General features: G+C 37.3%; 1 protein-coding gene across 3 annotated transcripts in view; it reads right to left on the bottom strand.

The window, feature by feature from the left end:
* Nucleotides 1–17,232, bottom strand: part of casz1 (castor zinc finger 1) — a 230,864-nt gene extending 213,632 nt beyond the window's left edge. For 2 of the 3 annotated variants that reach the window (XM_065285586.1, XM_065285585.1), the window contains exons 1-2: nucleotides 16,970–17,232; nucleotides 15,347–15,406 (exon numbers count right to left, since the gene is read on the bottom strand). The gene's annotated coding sequence lies outside the window, so the exon portion shown is untranslated. Of the gene's footprint in view, nucleotides 1–15,346; nucleotides 15,407–16,697; nucleotides 16,856–16,969 lie in introns of those variants that run through there. The other variant, XM_065285587.1, reaches the window with a different exon arrangement.
* Between the last annotated feature and the right edge of the window lie 898 nt (nucleotides 17,233–18,130).

Genomic DNA, 18,130 nt, shown 5'->3' with positions numbered 1-18,130 from the left:
CTCTGCGCAACTCTAATTAATAGCCTATTCATCTTCTCTGATCTGAGTCCGCACGCGCGGTAATATATGGTTAGTTTGGTGAGCAAGCTATTAAAGTGTAATAACCAAGTGCGGGCACTCGATTTGGGAGAGTACTACCTTCTTAGCATGGAGGGGAAACAATTAATTCCTTTGATGATCCTATGTAGCCAATCACCTCTTAGAAAAAGCTTAAATCGTGTGTATAGATGGGTGATGGTCGACGAACTAACCAGTCGTTTAGTAAGGTTGGCTAGTTCATTTAGATTTTTTGTTAATGCAGATCTGTAGTGTTTCTGTAGTTTTGCAGGTAGATTGTGATGGTAGAAATGTACAAGTCATGGGTTTGATACCTTGGAATAAAATGTGACCCTGTCTATGAAATCCACGTTCCAAGTCTTGGAATTTAAATATGAGATTAGGAGCATCAAAGTTTGATTTCAATCATTGATTTCACTTTAAAGGTGACATCATGAAAATCTGACTTTTGTTTAAGTGTTATAATTGGGTCCCCAGTGCTTCTATCAACCTAGAAAATGTGAAAAAGATCAACACACTAACTTAGTTTTGGTAAACCACCTCTGCAAGCATGTGAAAAAATTGTTCATTGAAATTTGGCACCCCTTGTGATGTCAGAAGGGGATAATAGCGCCCCTTAATCTGCACTTTCCAACCATGGCACTGCCATTTAGTGCAGAGATCAGCTCATTTGCATTTTAAAGGTCACACCCAAAACGGTATTTTGCTCACACCTAAAAAGTGTCAATTTTAACATGCTATAAAAAATTATCTATGGGGTATTTTGAGCTAGAACTTTACATAGGTACTCCGGAGACACCAAAGATTTATTTTACATTTTAAAAAAGTAAGTCTTGTAAAATTTCCCCTTTAATTTTAATCTTTGATATGGTCTTACTCAGTCAATCTTAAAGATATCAAGGTTATATTTTTAAAGAATAATTTTTGCATTATGTAGAATGATATTATGTAAATTACTGTAGCTGGGTATTCACAGGCAGGGTCACAAATCATCTGTCAAATGTATAAATGTAATGTATAAAGTGCCTTACAGTGCATTCAAAATCATGTGGATTTTATTATTCATGCATTCTCTGGGATTGAAACCTATGACCTCACCTTTGCTAACGGCATGCTTTACTAGCTGAGCTAAAACCTTTTGAGTAATCCACCAGAGATCAGTGTACCTGTAGCTCAATTGGTAGAGCATGGGGTCAGATGTCATGGGTTCGATTTCCAGGCAGCACACATCCTGATAAAAATGTATAACCTAAATGATTGTAAGTCACTTAAATGCATTCATTTAATTATTGTTTTAAATCGAGAATATGTAGTTATCCACCTGTTATCCATGATAAGGAAGCGGGACACAGTTTAAGCACCAAAGATTTGCTTTGTGCTGATACCATCTCTAATCCGTACAGTCACCCCAGGCAATAAAAATATCACTGAAGCAGCTCAAAAGCGAGTTGGTTAGCATCTCCAAACAGTGATCTCCAGTTACCGTTTTATCATCAAAGCTCCCAGCATCAACCTGAAGGTTAAACGTATTCAATTCCCAGCGAGGCCCCGGACAGACGCGGTGAGGAACTATTAGTGTAAAAATCTGTTAAAATACATCATGATAAAGACCTGAAATCATGTCAAGAAGCATTTTCACTGGTTTCCAGCTTTCCGGGTTAGGAACTGAGCCAACAGGATTACCTGGCATCTGTTATTGGGGCAGTTGATGGCAAGAAGGCAAATATCCGGTAAGCACAACTAAGGGTGTGGTTGATTTACAGTATGCACGTATTGTGCAAAGAAAACAATTATTAGAAAATTACATCCCAATATTGTCCCATCCTAGAAAGATTCCCAAACCTTTCAAAGATTGGCAGCCAACCAATGAAGTACACAAAAGTTTGTATAAATATTGACAGAAACTGAACATACCCATGGTTAACCTTATGTGCTAATAAACTTTAAAGTAACTTTGCGTTTCTCAATGCAAAAAGCTGTAAAAGGATTTAATTGTATGACTACTTGAGCACCTATTATGAAACTTTTCTTTTTGTCTGTTAACCATGACAGACCTTTTCCCGACTGCCTTTTATCACAGTAAAAAAAAACACTTGCATGCATAATAATCTGCTTGGTATTTCATGATTATGTGAAAATGAAAATTTTTAAATACCCAGGATTCAGCTTGGGATTTTGCCCGCCTCTCAAGCAAAACCTTCTAAACCCATTATTCTTTTTGCTAGAACTAATAACGTTTTTGTCTCTGCAGCTTAAGAGACTAATTGACTAGTTTTTTTGGAGGATAGCCCAGATGGAAAAATAAGTACCCCTTAAAGACCGTATTCCCTCCTCTTCCCACAGATTTAAGCCTCTTATTAATTAAACTTTCACCAAATCAGAGGTTTATTAAAAACGATAAAGTCTACTGCCCCTTAAACATTTCCTTTGTGTTGTTTAAAAGGTTAAACAAAAAAACATTTCAGTGTCCATCATTTGTGGGTGATTCTCGCAAAATGTATGACTTATGAGGTGTCATGAAACATTTTGATTAGTATCAAAATAAGAAGCATACAGTTACAAACATCTCTTCATGTACTATTTTGCACATGATTTCAAATGACATCATACAAACCAATTTTGTTGTTTTTTCCACATTTAAGGGGAACATTTTCATTACCGCGACATGTCTATGACTGGATTTGGGTTCTTTGACATGAAAATATTTATAATTAAAAAATCTAAAAAATAAAAAGCTTCAGTGCATGTTATACTATAAACATTTACAGTAAGGAAACATGTGGTATTTGGTAATCATTGGTAAATGTAGAGACAATAATAAGGAATTTAAATGTGCCCAAGACCAATTTTCTCATCCTCCGCAACAATTTTCAATCATTGTTTAAGCCCTCAAGGAACTAACATTTTAAAAAAAAAATGTTGGAAGGGACATAATTGACTGTGACACTCAAGATGGCTACCAGGTAAGCAGTTTTTATTTTTTCTCTCCAGATAAAAGTTAAAATTTTGTTTGTCATAGTACCTAGACAACTTTTAAATTCTCATTACCGAAACATGAGTTTGTGAATGCATATATTTAATGTAATATCATGTTGCGGTAATGATCATTTTTGATAATGATAATCTAAAAAATGTAAATAATTCTATAGGAAATATTTTTTAAATCCTCTAAAAATAATGGTTATAGTTCAGACATTAATCTTATATGTCCAAAAAAAAATGGCTTCAAGGGCTTTTTAAAAATTTTGATGCTGGACACTCCCTTGTGGTCCACAGACTGAAACGTAGTAAACTCTTAGTAGTTGAGGCATCTTATATACATTGATAACGGATGGTGACGGGGATGTCAATGTGCTTTCATGATATGAAAAAAAAGCACTAAATCTTTCTCAAATACATCTACACAAATACTATACACTGTCAAAATAAAGTTAAAATATGTACCCCAGCTGTCACTGGAGCTGTACTCTTTGCACCTAAAGAGTTCATATTTGTATAGACATATTTGTATACATAACTGTACCTAATGGTACATATTAGGACCAATAGTGTAGCATAACTGTTTATGGATCAACCATCAAGTACAGTGACAGTTAACATGCTGTTGATGTGAACAAACTACATGCCATGTAGATGTCTATGCCGCTTTGGTTGACAGGATGTTTAATATGAGGAGTGTCTCTGTGCTATCACTCTGCTATTATCGCTCATCTACTGTACTTCATCAATTTATTCATTTACTTTGCACGAATAGCCTTGAAACAATATTTGCAAAATGTTGTCACATGGTTTAAGCTGTTGGCATTGTCGGCTACCGCCTTTTCAAGAATCCTACGTCAAAACTTTGCTTATTTGGAACTGCAGGGTAAGAAATCATCAAACTACAAATAAAGGCGAGTAGTGACATTGACTCGAACGGCCTGAAAAGCAGCCAATGAATTCTCAGGGCCTGTGGGAGGTATGGCCAGCTGAAAATGAACTACACATTTTCGAGCGCAGCCAAACACGTGTCCATACATACAGTATAGCGCTATCACAGGACCCAAAATAGATCAGCTAAAGAGCAAGATGACCCGTGGAGTGTTTGGAATGTGGATTTAGAGGAGACTGACAGCGGAGGCTGTTTCTGACTTCTAAACCCCAATAAAACGAGGCACTTATCTTTCGTAGCTTCAACCTAATGGCGCATTTTAAACCGAAGGCGATTACCGCCGTCTCTACTTTTCCACGCAGTACATACTTCAGCTGCCTTGAGCACATTTGCAGGATGCCTGTAATAATTAATAAAGCCTATTTTTTAACCTTTATCTATATTAGCTGAAGACGTTTTTGTTGACAAAGTTTACTTCCCCACCCATAATCTTCTCCACCCAAGTTAAATAAAGTAGAATACTGAGGTGTGGTTGCAAAAATAAACACCAAAAATGTGTTTGTACATTCTTTATTTCTTTCATTTTCCCATAATGATCACACGATAGAGTCAGGTTGTATTATTAAGGTGACATCAGAGGTGTCTAAACACTAGCCTGTTTCACATATAGCGCATAGCTTGAAACTACACCACAATTTGAAGTTACTGCACTACAACACGGCAGTTTCAAAACACTGCAACACTACAATGATTTAAAGGGATAGTTCACCCAAAATTGAAAAATCTGTCACCATTTACACACCCTTAAGTTGTTGTAAACATGTATGATTTTTTTTGTGCTACTGAACAAAAATGAAGATATTTAAAAAAATGTTTGTAAAATCTGGGGCACCATTGACTTCCATATAGGGCTGAGAGATAAAACAATATTGATATGTAATGTCGATATGGGGGGGAACGTACTATATGACGCCTGTTAATGCATGACTAAAACTGCATTGGACTACATTGCATCGCCATTCCTAGATCTTAAAGTCGCAATGAAATTGAAATTAAAAACTATAATTTGTTTAATTTGGAATATTGTGGTATTTTTTACAAATGACTTATATATGTGCTTCATTATTTTTTTTAAATTCATGTGCCCTCATAATCTTTAATCAAAAACTCATATCTTGTCCCCTCCTCAAAACGACCTCTCTCTCTTTTGGTCACATGGTATGGCAGGTGGGCGGAGTCTGGGAGAAGATCGCAGCGATTAGCAATTAGCAACACGACCCAACTTCAGACGAACCAATCAGATCTCGATGGACAAATTCAAATCCAGCCCTGCCTTTATATCACTTAAGAAGCCGTTTCATTCTGATATACGTCACCACGAGGAAAAAAAAGGCAATCGCCACTTCCGTTTCATGGCGACTTTAAACAGCCTATTATATGCCCTGATAAAGGAGCGTGCCGCGAGTGACAAGCAAACAGCCAATAACAAGTGTTGCTATGAGGTTCGGTTCCGCCATCGCCCAGTAACAGGAAAAGCACGGAAACGTGTAAAAATGAGTGCTGTGGCCGAGGAGATTGTCAAATATAACAAAATGTTAGCTCGCGTCTGACCAGCCTCGGGTCGGGTATACTTCTGTTCCCCATTCGCCTCGCACACACACCGAGGGGCAACCTTCCGATCTCTCTGATGAAGCCAATACGGAAGTGATTTAAACTGCAATTCATCGACTGGCCGCTAGAGGCTTGCTCCAAAAGAGAGTCAATTCCCATAGACCTCCATGTTAAAATGGCGAACATACACTGTAAAAAAAATCCGTAAAAATTGCAGCTGAGTTGCCGGTAATTTACCGTAGATTTAAATGTATGTTATTTACTGGCAACATTTTGTTCAAAGTTAAATGAACATTTAACATTTACAAGTCTTTGTCTTTACAGAGTAAAACTAAAAAACAGCATCAAGCAAAACATTCTGGGAAACAAAATCTGAAGCAAAAAACAGAAAAAGGTTGATGATGATTTCTGGTTCCCAGAATGCTTTGCATGAGGCTGTTTTTGTATAGTTTTATTCTGTAAAGATAAAGACTTGTTAATATTTAAAATTTATTTAACTTTGAACAAACTCTTGCCAGTAAATAACATAAATGTAAATCTACGGTAAATTACCGGCAACCCAGCTGCAATAACATTGAAATTTTTACGGACTTTTTTTACAGTGTATACAGTATAAAATAATATGTTTACAGCCTGGTACAAAAAGTGCTTTTATATATAGCTAATTTTAATTTTTTTTGTAACTCATCCGTTTAAAATAAATGATATTAAGCCTTAAAGTTCTGCATAATTAAGGGAGTGGCCACTTGAGTGATGGTTGAACAGCCACTGCCGTCAATAGAGCGAGCTAGGCGGGCGTGGTTTCAGCAACCAGTCACCTCAGCTTTACCCATGTTCCACCTCTTCACCCATTTTCGGATATCCGCGAGTGATGCGCTGTTACGCGCGGACAAGATGGCGACGGCAGCGGTTACTTTAAGCTTCAAAAACTATCTTCACAAACCTATGGGTGACGTCCCAGACTACGTCCATCTTTTTTGCAGTCTATGGCACACGCGTTGGCGCAGCTTTCAAAGTATACTCGCTGCCGCTACGCGCAGATGGCAGTGTTCGACACATACCCAATACAAATGATTTCTTATTCAAATTATGACTCCAGGCCGTACTGATTTGGCGACATTATCAGTACATTAAAAAATGTAGGTCAAGAAAAGAAGTTTAGAACAAACAACAAGAAACAAAGAACAGGAATCAAACATTATGGTGACGAAAATGCTCCAGAGAGAGCATTTATGAAGTTTATTTAACACCGATTTAATCTTCATGTAAGATATACACATTTTTTTTGTACTGCTAAACTAAAATTGTTTATTGTTTGCCTTAAAGGTGCGGTGTAAATTTTAGCGCTATCTAGCAGTGAGATTGTGAATTACAACCAGTCTACCGTTCACCAGAACGCATAGGGAAGTTATGATAGCCGCCACAGGACAAACATGTAGTTGTCTAAGACAAAATAAAAATGCGCTCTGTAGAGCAGTTTGTCCATTTAGTGCTACTGTAGAAACATGGTGGCACAAAATGGCGACTTACATGTGAGGGGACCCGCGGTGTATGTAGATAAAAACGGCTCATTCTAAGGTAATAAACACATAAAAGTGAATTATTTGCAGCCTTTATACACCACTGATAATACAGTTAAGTATATTATATTGCATTTCTGTAAATAAAACATACAGTAGTTAAATTAAAACTTTTTTCTACTTAATAAAATGCATCAATAATTATCGCTATCAAATGATATAACACATTATATCGATGATAAACATTTAAACTCTATCGCCCAGCCCTCCTTCCATAGTATTATTTTTCCTCCTATGGAAGTCAATGGTGCCCCAGATCTGCTTGGTTATAAAAAAAAAAAATATCTAACAGGCCGCAACACAAAATCCCTCTATAAGGCTTATGAATTACAGGTTACTATGCTTAGCAGTTTAACTGTTCGAGAAACAAATCTATCGCACCCAGAAGAAATCTTTATAGCTCAGAGGTTGCACTTTCTAGCTCCGAGACGACTTTACATGAGTTCTCATGTATTTTTTCCATTGACATATCAAAGAGGTTTTCCTGAAATTCCTTTTGGGAGAAATAAAAAGCGACACACAAATACAGTAAGGGTACAGAGCTATAAAATTGATATCATGAATAGCACATCACAGGTAATTTGGTCTTGGGAGAAAATAAGCAAAAATTCTCAATTTGCTCCTTGTGTAATTTCATTGCTGTCTGGGAGAAACAGGTGAAATATTAAGGAAATCTCATAAGTGAGATCACTTTGTCTGTTTCTGTGGAAAGAAATCCATTACACTTGGACAAAACGTCATTTATTGTTCTTGCATTTCAATCAGGACCAAAATAATTACGCAAAAGTGAAAGAATTTAAATAAGAAAAATGACAAACATTTCATAAGGAAAAAGCGCTTCTCTTCGACAAAATTTAATCAAACTAAAAAGTCTGGCACCAAAATCCCATTTCATGAGAATTGCTTTTTCTAGTCATTCCACTCGAAGAAAACAGTTCAACCCTGCCGGGTAATTTTTCCCCAGTTTTCTGCTAACAGGTTGTTACTAATATGCTCTGGAATGTTGGGTGAATGGGCAATACGATTGGCTACATGGAACTTAATGATGTACACAAAATGTGTGAGGACACGCCGATTATTTCTTATGAACAAACATTTGTTGACAAGCTTTTCCAGAAGAGTTTGCCATTTCACAAAGGCTTACTCTCAAATTAGAAGCGATGAATCGCTTCTGGGGTGCCAAATCCTTTTACCAATCAAGCAGCCTACTGTTTGTCAGATGTGCGCATTTTCCTTCAATTACATAAATCATAAGGACAAGATGAAATAACGTAACACGGGCGGCATAATTAAAAGAAAAGTGGTTTTCCTGTCTCCATTTAGGAAAAAACGTCTGATTGTTTACCTGTGTTCCTTTCAACTAATTAAAACAGAAAAGCAAATACTGTAAGATGTCTGTTGACGTAAGTGCATAAGACAATTGCGATGTGGATTCGGTTTTATTGTTCCTCTCTCCAAACAGCGCCCTATTCTGACTTAATTTGCGCTTGTGTGCCATCCTGAGAGCAGTCTAAAGCCATCTTTAAACTGCCCCATTTAAAATTCAATGTGATTAGCTGCCAAATTGCTACCAAGACTTTGCCTCTGCAGCATAGGGATGGGGTAAAAATTTAATTAGGATTTGTACATAAAAGAGAGGTCTTTGTCACATTTGGTAAAATGCATCCCGGAATGACCACTATGTTCAAAGCTCTTTCGCTTCCTGTGAATCAAAACTAATCGATCTAAAGGGAGCAGAGGGGAGAAAAAAAAACACACAAGCTCAAGGCGAACTTCGGTGGCACCGCAAACCCACAGGACTTGGCATGTTTAAATAATACAAAACTTTTCTTTAATCACAGTTTAGAAAATTGCCTGCGATCTTCCACACGAGACAGCTGTGGAGCCCCATAGCCATAAACGTGATTTGCTGAGGGTTTTCCCTTAAAATATTTACATCGTCCCGCAACCGTTTTGAAATTAGGACCGCTAAGGTGTTCTGAAGTTCTCCGAATCAATTTGCTAATTACTGAGCGGCTATAGGAGAAGTGGAGAATTCCTTATGGCAATGTTGTGTACTAATAAATGCTGGAAAATGAATTTACTAAGACAGCCAAGTGAAACTTTGAAGTTGAGATACTGCAGCAGGTAGATACGGAGATCTGTGTCATGAAGGAATAGGGAGAAGACGAATAAGCGGTCAATAAGGTTGTTCCGTAACATAAGAACGAGAGTATCCTATCGCTGAAGGTGAGAGTAAAAACAGAGTCGTCAGTGCTGACTATCCACTTCTCATCTGTGAGAGATCAAACACATCTTTATAGCAATGTCAATTTAGACCACAGTAAAAAGAAAATATGCAATGCGAAACTCTGCAATTACTACCAAATTTACCTACAGTACCCTTAAAAACACCCTAGTTGGTTGAAACTGTGACTTTGTATTGCACTGATAGATGTATCGCTTTACTCACTGTTGTAAGTTATTTTTAAAAGTAATGCATTACAATATTAAGTTCCCCCTAAAAAAGTAACTAATTGAGTTACTTAGTTACTTTTTATAGAAAGTAATGCTTACATTACTTTTTAGTTACGTTTGCGTTACTTTTTCTTGGCTGGGGCTTAATCTCTTTCAGGCCTTGCAGGTGTTTTTATGTCTGAAAAGTTCTGCATTCAGAAACTGCATATTTCATCACAAAAATGTCGAGTTCTGGCCTGCCATCTCAGTTTGTGACTCAAACTGTTCCCACACAGGCATAGAGTGGATAATGTGACTATGTTTAGTTTAATTCAGTACATATTTTTTAATCAAATTAATTAAACTAAAAAAGTAACTTGCATTACTTTTTAAAAAAGTAACTTAAATATTTATGTGTACATTTAAAAAGTACCGTATTTTTCTAACACAGTCTCACCCCATTTCGTCAATATTTGACGACACTTGACCATTCGTCATATGTTGACGTGAAGGGTATACCTTTCGCGTCATTTTTTGACGAACTGGGGACTTCAATACTATTACGTCCGTTGCATTCTCTTTCCTATTTTATTACCATTTGCGCGTCGGTTTAGGGTTAGATTACGCAAAATTAAACCGTGTACGCGAAATTAAACAGTGTACGCGAAATTAAACAGTTGTCACCTGGCGTTGGGGTTAGAAACAGTTGTCACCTGGCGTTGGGGTTAGAAACAGTTGTCACCTGGCGTTGGGGTTAGAGTTAGGTTTGGGTAGGGATGTCATTATGTAAATCTAACCCTAAACCGACGCGCAAATGGTAATAAAATAGGAAAGAGAATGCAACGGACGTAATAGTATTGAAGTCCCCAGTTCGTCAAAAAATGACGCGAAAGGTATACCCTTCACGTCAACATATGACGAATGGTCAAGTGTCGTCAAATATTGACGAAATGGGGTGAGACTGGGTTGTATTTTTCAGACTATAAGCCGCGTTTTTTTCATAACTTGGCTGGTGCTGCGTCTTATAGTCAGGCGCGCTTTGTAAGTATGAATTAAATTGGACATTTATGAGGGAAGAGACAACATTACCGTCTACAGCCGCAAGAGTCCGCTATATGCTGCTTCTGTATTTATGTAATTCAATGGATTCAGTGATGCGGAATGACGAGTCTGCGAACTTCACGCTAGTCGGCTTGTTCGGTTAATTTAGCCTATTTAACCTTCCAGGTAAGTTCTGTATGCTATGGTTTATCGTTTAAATAACTGATAAAATTACTTTTAACGTACAGACATCTATTCAGCCTGCGGTTCTGTCTGCTATTGTTTAATTGAATAACTTGCCTTTCCAGATTAAATGTCTGTTCTTCGGCTTGGATTTTGTGAAATACTTTTCTAAATAAACGCCATGTATAGTCCACTGCGACTTATTTTTGTTATTTCGTCTTAATGACGCATTTTTGACTGATGCGACTTATACTCCGGAACGACTTTTAGTCCGGAAAATACTTTACTCGTTACTTCATTATTACGTAATGTACGTAACTTGTAATGCGTTACCGCCAACACTGCGTATAAATCAATGTAGTTTTTTAATGAAATTTTCATTAAGAAATGAAAACCAATGGTTTGGAACTTTTCACTTTTGGGTGAACTATCCATTTAAAAAAAACACTTGACAAAGAATTTAATACAATAAAATGGGAAAACTGGAAAGCAAGAGCTAGACAAAAAACATGTGTGAAGATACAGACGAAAAATGACACCATCCGGCCCTTCTGCACCTCATGAGAGAGAGCAAGTGTCCCTTCTCGCCCCAGAGGCCGGACTCAACGCTGAACCTGTCATAGACTGCAACCCGCATCCTCCCAGAGTTTACAAGGGGAGAAACAGGCGCCTCTCTCCCAGCCAGACGGGCTGATTGCAGCCCCATTTTCCTGACCTGTCCCCGAGCCGCGGCCTCCCCGCCCCGCCTGTCACGCCGTACCGTATGTCTGCTGCAGCACGTGCATCAATTAACATAAACTAAAAGCTCCTGCAGCACAGCACCCGCTAAACAAAGGCACAGATCAGAAGAAATATCATCTTTAACAGGAATGCAAAAGCATCATTTGACCCAGGGTCCTAGTGCAGCTAAATGAAAACTTTACCAAGTCAGATACACTTTTGATAATATATATTTTTTCTCTTTTTTTTGCATAGTTTGCACATTGTGTATTGGTCATGTTGCACTTCTTGAGCCACCTGTACAAATAACAAATGTGCATGATGCTCCTGCAAAAATAGGACTGAAATAACATAAACAGATTTATATGGTACTGTACATACATTAATTCAGTTCATTCATATCAATCCAGATCTCGGTGATACATTAGGTGTGAAAAAAAAATGTTTTTTATACTTTGTTCCCTGCTGTAATTGAATGACTTGGCTCATAGTACTGTATGAGTGGGTTCAGCATACAGCAGATTTTTATTTGTTTCTACTGCCCCTAGTGGAGGATAGCTGCACTCATAGCCTCAATACTGCAAAAAAAACTTTTTTAAAACCATGTATGATCTCAAAATCATTTTACCTATACTCCTCAATCTTTATTGACTTACTACTGAAAATAAAAACAGTAGATTGATGTAAAATAAAGCTAATAATTAATAATACTGAGTATTATAACCACCTTGTGAAAATGAGATTGTTGAATGTAAACTCAGTTTTCGTTTGTTATGACTTTCCCCCGTTCTCTCTCTCTCCGAGTGCCAAAACGGATGACTTAAAAGAGGCAATTAACAGATATCACAAACAACTCGTTTAGCAGACGGCAGCATAGATGAATCAAAGGCTAAATAAACCCCTACGGGCATTAAAGGCAAAAACAACAAAAAGAAAAAAAACTGTTGCCGTGACATTTTGTTCCTCTCACCTCAACGCGCACCAGTCACAATGGACCGCTCTGCGGAGGTTCTGTGCTCCGATCACCATGGCGATGGCTCTCTGCCTCCCAGGTTGCCCCAGGGGGCGATGGGAGCAGGTTGCCATCTAAACCCCGACCAGGATCGGGGAGGGGTTGAGACTATAGGGAACTGAGAAACAGGAAAGATGCTCCTAAAGGACCGGACCCGTGCTGTACGACCAACCACCAGCACAAAGCCGAAACCGCTCCCAGAGGTTCGGCACTATGCTTTATCTGCATTTTCCATATCTGCGCCACAAACACACGCAATTACAAGAGGTGACTCTGTTTAGGCTTTACATTTCATTCATAACCTTTAAAAGGGCAGAAAATAGAACAAACGGTGGGACTTTGAACATGTGTTTGGGGTAAATCATTTTTACGTGACAGAGACAGGCCGACTGAGCAGCAGACAAAGGCCGGCAGCTCAAGTTAACACACCTGACAGTGCTTGTTCATTTAATTGTTGCAGCATGCGGCCATGCGAGCATTTCAGTCAAGCAGGACAGTGCAATACATTACGACATTCTTATTTATATATATTTACTACAATATTTAGGCATGGTATAGTAATTGAGTTATAATAATATAATTATCCTATAAATGCGAAGCCTCCAAACTGGACTATTCAAAATAAGACAGATGCACTGAACTCAGTAGTAAGCTAAGCACAGCTTAGTCCATGCAATCATTTAATCCTTTTTGAACTGTAATAACTACCTGGCAGAAAATAAATATGCAGTGTACTTGACTAGTGAAGTATTACAACATGACATTTAAAAAATGCATAAACTAAATTAATTCAATTAAATCATGCCCTTGAATTTATTTTCACTTTACTATTAACAAAAACCAAAATAAATCAGTTAAGAAGAACCTGAATGTGAGATTGCAACTTTACTCAAAATGAATGTTGAACTGCTGGTGAGGGGTACAGCTCACTTTATGTCCCAGTGTAACCAGCAGGGAGGAGTGTGTGTATGCCTCTGTCCCCAGTAACCTTGACCAGTGTTAGGATTACCTTGCATTTACACTCGCTGCTCCTTCTTTCCTTAAGACTTATTAAGAATGATAATGAGCTCGGAAAGGGGCAGTATGTCCGATTCTCTCTCTCTCTCTCTCTCTCTCTCTCTCTCTCTCTCTCTCTCTCTCTCTCTCTCTCTCTCTCTCTCTCTCTCTCTCTCTCTCTCTCTCTCTCTCTCTCTCTCTCTCTCTCTCTCTCTCTCCCCCACCCAGCCCCTCTCTCTCCACCTCTTGCAATGAAAGGACCCAGGACAAATTACCAAAAAGGCCATTTTCATCTATGAAGTGAAGGCTTAAATCGATACTTATTCCATGCCTTCAAAATCAAGCCTATATTACTGTTGTCACTGTGATTTGTTTATTTTTGCACAAGTATATGCATGCTCTTTCTGTCAAGGGGAAACGTTCGGGACGCAATTCACCTTGAACCTCAATTATATTAGATTTCCCCACTGGTTGATCAAGCATGCAAAGAGGACATTTCCATGGCACTAAAACAAAACTAATAATGACGATTAAACAAACATGTGGACTGGGGATGCACGCATGTTTACGGCAAAAGATTTTACAAGGATCACAATAGTGCGAATATAGATACCAAATCATTACGGCGAGCAATTTACAAAGTGCTGGTGTAAAAAACCAATTGCATTACATCTCGACGCCTGTCATGCGTAGCCCAGGACGGTGAGTGTACATTTTAACACAAAGGTTACAGGTTCAAAGCCAAGGTCAGAGAAAAAACCAAACATGCCTTAAAGAGAAAGTTGCGCCAAACTTGGATGACTTTCTTTTTGTGAATGGTAGAAAAATATTCACCATTCACATTTACATAGACTTGCGTCAGTCATTATTCACTTTAATGACTTAAAAAACAAAGTCAGTCAACATTCAAATTCGTTGTATAGAAAGAAAAACTCTCTTTCCTTCCTTCAGTGACATCGCAGCAAGCAATTTTGCGTTTAAAATACATCTAATAACCATCCAAACACAGCCTTGGCCACGTCTAGGCTAAAACAAGGCAAAATTTAAAACCCAAACGTCCAACCACAGCCCTGAAAATAAAAAAATCATAGCCATTACTCATAGCCAGACTATATCAGGTCAATCGTTAATGTAATCGGTGAACAAAATACAATTTTTGTGTGAACTAACCCTTTCAATACCAACACCACTTAGACATTCCCACTAAATCAGCAAACCCCAAAAATGTATTTTCTCTTCAAAAGTATGCCATTTTTTATTTCTTTTTTTAGCTGAAATAACCTAAACAGCCTACTCACAAAACTCTTACAACCACTTTGCCAGCATGCATTACAACTTAAATGTAATTCAATATCACTATATCATTTTAATAATCCAGCAATTTCAAGTTACTTGTGTATGAGGACGAAAAAGCACAAACTGTACAAACAAGAAAAGAAGAAAATATTCAAGGATAGACGGCAATTCAACACTAAAGCTGATCAACACCTGTAAAACCACCGTGACGGCACGAGCTGGCTGGCTGTTCGGAGGTACAGTATGTTATAGGACACCAAACGCACACCAGCACATACCACAGGCACGCTGTACAGTAGATCAGCCAATGGGAACTTCTACTACTACCACATTATCAACCAATTACAAACAACCTTCTGATCACACAACTTTAATATTTTTACTTTTTGGATTTGATCATTATTCTAATGACCTGACACAGATGTTTGTCAGACACTTACAGACATAAACTATTACATTTAAACATAAATGGTGGATGTGCATGTCACTCAAAACATGGGGCATAAATGCACTTAAATTGTAAACATAAAGCTTTCCGTTCACCTTCTGTTGATATCACAGGCATTTTAAACACGAGATGCTTCCTTTCAACCGATTGGCTTGCTGTAGAAAGAGAGAGGGAGAAAGAAAAGAGAGTAATTAATTACTTATGTGAACCATTGCATGAGAAAGACAATAAACCTGCCCGGTCGCCATGGATATGACATATTTGCTCAGAAAACAACACAATAATTAGCAAAGCAGAAAGATCCGGCGAGAATATGCAAACTCTGGGGTTTAAAGAGGCAGTGATCTTTTTACACGCCATTGCTTTCAGGCACACCACAATGAAATGTGCACAAACAAACATATTAGGGAAACAATAAAAGATAAACACATATTTACTTACATATCATTTTTTTATCATTTCACAAATTCATAATGCAAACAGTGCATGGGGATGGGTATACAGGTAGGGTTACCTGACTATAGCAGCAGTGATAAAAAGTGGTGGTGCTTTACATAATAAACGCAGTATAATAGAATAACGTAGCTTTTGTGGAGATGCTTTATTTACATATTGTTAATATGGCTACAGTAATTCGTGCTACAGTAGATCACTTCCCCAAATACTGAATAAAGAGATAGTGAATGAACTCAGGTTGAAACAGAAAGTGAGCCCAAGCAACTGTCCTCTAATGACCCTTTCACTTCATATGCTAATGTTCACTTTAAATGTTATATTGTATATAAAAGCATGCTATGCTTCACTGTAGGGTATATTAGCCCAGATTTTATAAAATGCTGAAGAAAAAAATGTATTTAATAAAGTCTTAATAAACCTCTATTTTATCGATGTTTTGTTTATATAAAAGAGCAGATGCATAACGTCCCGTGAACTTCCGCATCAATGCACTCTGCATGCAAACATGCGTTATTTTCCACATGTATGACGTTAACGCATGCAACTGCAAAGTGCTCGGGTACGTGAAGAATAAGAGATCGCTTTAGTTTTGATCCTTGCTTTCACTTTGCACTGTCGTGACATGTCACCTGTTAGGAGCCCGCGTCGTGTTGTGGGCATAAGCAAAGCTTTGATAAATACTCCATGTGAAACTTTCCAGTACATATATGAGAAGCATATTAATACTAAAGCTCAAATAGTGTACAGATCTATACAGTAACCGATCAATACATGTAAACAAAATACAGACATGTATGTTTTCTAGTGTTTTCATACATAATAACTCATCTTGCCGGTATAGTTAGACAAGAATGAGAGTATTACGATGGTATTACGTTATTACACGCGTTTGAAAAGTTTAAGAATAACTTAATATCTCACGACTGTAATGTACAAGCCGTACAGTGTATATTATGTGATCGCTGTTAAATTCACGAATCATTGACTTACTTAACTCTGAAATCCACTAGAAGCGGGACAGACAGAGACCGGTTCTGAGAAACGGTACACGCGTACTACAGTACAGTATGTGTCCCGCGTGTAGGTGTAGGTGCGCGAGTTTCTATTCTCACACTTCTGAATTACTGTAAGTACGCGTCCTGTTATAAACAATGGATCACGAACAGCTGATTATTAAACTCAACGGGATCCTGGTATATGACTAGTTACATCTATCTGTTTGCAACTGTCATCGGCAGCTCATCCAAAAACAAAAGTCTTACCTGTAGCGCCACTTCCTTGCTTTTCCGTCACTTTCTAACTTGGGAGAAATGTTGCGTGTAAGGTGGATGACAAAGGAGCATGCGTGATCAAAGTTGCCTCATTTTTTCATTTTTTTCATGTGTTGTTATTATTGGATTTTCCTATTTCTAACATAGGGCGGGTCGCTCGGAAGATCTGCCCTGGAGATCCGCTTCAGAGTGGGAAAAGGAATCCTTAATTGAATATCTCAGTTAGCGCCGCGGGTGAACTGGAAAACGTGGACTGGATTGTGCGGATCCACGACAGCCAGGTTAATTGCGCAGAATGATACGTCATATTTTATTCAGTTTGTTTATATATTGTTGATTTGTGTTGTGTGTTACCTTCTGTAGTCGTAGCCGAATCTTTATAAGACGTTTAAATAAATTGTGTTTCAGATCAAATATATTCAATTCCTTTTCTCTCATACTTCCCATCTTTACCAATACAAGTCATTTTGAAATACATTGCAGTTTCAGTGCACACAATATAGCTGTTTTACTTGTAAATGAGCAACTGGATTAGAGAAGTGAAATATTTCACTGAATGTCAAGCATGAAGGTCAAACTGAAAATAAATGAACATGCAGTTCCTAAAATTTTGAGTTTTAAAACTTAAGTATTTGGACTAACATTTGAAATGAATAGAATAGCATTTTTTATGATTTTTTCACATTATAGTTCCCCATCCCTACAGTTTTTAAAACAATACATTCATATATATACAGTATGAATATATTATATAATAATTATATTTATTATATATGGAATAAAAATGTGTCTTTAATTACAAAAAAATGTGACAGCTTTCAAAACAATTTAGGCTCTATATATAGTGATGAATATTTATATATATATATATATATATATATATATATATATATATATATATATATATATATATATATATATATATATATATATATATATATATATATATAATTTGTCTTTAATTACAAAAAATTTTTTTTGCCTAAGGCAACAACGGTAAGGGCTAAGGTCGTCAAAAAATACAAACAATAGTAATGCATTACGCTGATTTCCTGCATAATACTGAATCATGAATGTTTTAAGCAAACACTCAAGGGATAAAAGAGCTGTGATAATGTATTTTAAACCTGAATGCCTCCTTATCTAAATTCT

This window comes from Paramisgurnus dabryanus, chromosome 21 (assembly GCF_030506205.2).
Source record: "Paramisgurnus dabryanus chromosome 21, PD_genome_1.1, whole genome shotgun sequence".
Taxonomy (NCBI): Eukaryota; Metazoa; Chordata; class Actinopteri; order Cypriniformes; family Cobitidae; genus Paramisgurnus; species Paramisgurnus dabryanus.
This window is presented reverse-complemented; position numbering and strand designations above follow the sequence as displayed.